The 1718-nt window shown below is 43.5% G+C and overlaps 1 protein-coding gene across 1 annotated transcript in view; it reads right to left on the minus strand.

Annotated features, from left to right (window-relative positions):
* LOC101864236 (E3 ubiquitin-protein ligase MIB1) overlaps window positions 1-1718 on the minus strand; it is a gene marked incomplete in the record, with an annotated part of 184898 nt that overhangs the window by 149540 nt on the left and 33640 nt on the right.

A 1718-nucleotide genomic window follows, 5' to 3' on the forward strand; every position in this document is an offset into this window, starting at 1 on the left:
CTCTCTGTCTCTCTCTATGTCTATCTGTCTCTGTATGTGAGTGTGTGTGTGTGTGTGTGTGTCTGTCTATCTGTGTGTGTGTCTGTCTGTTTGTCTCTGTCTGTCTGTCTGTCTATTTGTCTGTCTGTCTGTCTGTCTGTCTGTCTGTCTCTTCTTTCTATCTACCATATGTAATCACTTGCACCCCCTACCCCCTCCCACTTGGCGTACTTCAAAGAGTCACGGGAACTACACCTCAACAGCTCCACATACGGACCAGCATCTCCACACGTGCTCGCATTTTGGTTCAAACAACGTACAATCTTGGTTGTTGTTACAGCTGATCCTTCATGGGGGAGCTGTTGCAGCGGTTCTAGATGATGAATACGATGATTAATGATACCGACGGAGCCAATGGCGATTACCACGACGATAACCACAACCACAACTACAACGATGACGACGACGATGATGATGATGATGATGATGGTGATGATGATGATGATGATGGTGATGGTGATGATGATAGCAAAGCCCGAGATGTAGAAATGTTTTGCAATTTTACCACTGGTAACTTTACATTAAACTGTTTAAGCCTCCACCTTTTTACCCTTCGTTTTAACATGCTTTTACTCTACTTTTCAATGATGATGATGATGATGATGATGATGATGATGATGATGATGATGATGATGATGATGATGATGATGATGATGATGATGATGGTGGTGATGCTATGTCTACGTTATTGATAAAACTGAAAAAGTTGATATTAAAAATGATAATGATGATATTGGTGATGCAATGACAAATGGTGTTGGTGTTAATTGCTCAAACAGAGATATCGTTTATTTGAAAGACGGAGCACGTGCCCCCCCCCCCCCTTCTTTTTTTCCATCCCTTTTTTCGCCTCCCGCACAAAATTACTCAAGAAGGAAGATGTTACATAATTTGTTCGCCGCTCAATATTCAAACATGAAACTTCTGCGCGTTGATGAAGCATACCCCACTGTGCTACAGCAGCAGAAAAAACATGGTAAGGTGGTTGGGGTGGGGGGAGAGAATATTATCCAGTTACAATACACAAACAACAGCAGAAGAAGTGACGGCAACAATGACAGCAACAGTAACAACAACAACAACAGTAAATGCTTATACTATATTTCATACTTGGCCTGAGTTCCATCATAAACGATCAGATCAGGATTTTTACACCCAACGCAATTTATTAGCTAATGGCACGTCGTTAGCTCGGTTAGCGTCAAGCTCTGGACTACGGAGCAGATGGTCCTGATTCGAATCCTCAATGGGACGTTCTATACTTGGACTGTTTTGGGGGGGGGGAGTTTCTAAAGCTTTTCGCCTATCAGACTCCGTCCTTATCGGGGACGAATTTCAAATTCGGACGTCCCGTCTATTAAATAAGCTACACGTGTTTCGCAAACTTTGCATAGATTAGTTGATCTGCTTCTCTGAGACAGTACCGTCTGCGCCCGAAGATACCGGCGCCATTAGAGTGGTAGTCCTGATAGATCAAACATAATTATCTCAAGACCCCATAGACACAATTCAGATATTTAGTAGGCGGGTTTCTCAGGCCTTTTTCTGTGACGGATAACCCAAGCGGCAGGGCGGGACGCTGGAACCCAATACCAAGTCGGAGATACTCGATGAAGTAAACTTCCACACCGGGGAATCGAACTTACGATTCGTGTGTGTGTGTGTGTGTGTGTGTGTAT

The sequence above is a fragment of the Aplysia californica genome, unplaced genomic scaffold (assembly GCF_000002075.1).
Source record: "Aplysia californica isolate F4 #8 unplaced genomic scaffold, AplCal3.0 scaffold00326, whole genome shotgun sequence".
Classification (NCBI taxonomy): domain Eukaryota; kingdom Metazoa; phylum Mollusca; class Gastropoda; order Aplysiida; family Aplysiidae; genus Aplysia; species Aplysia californica.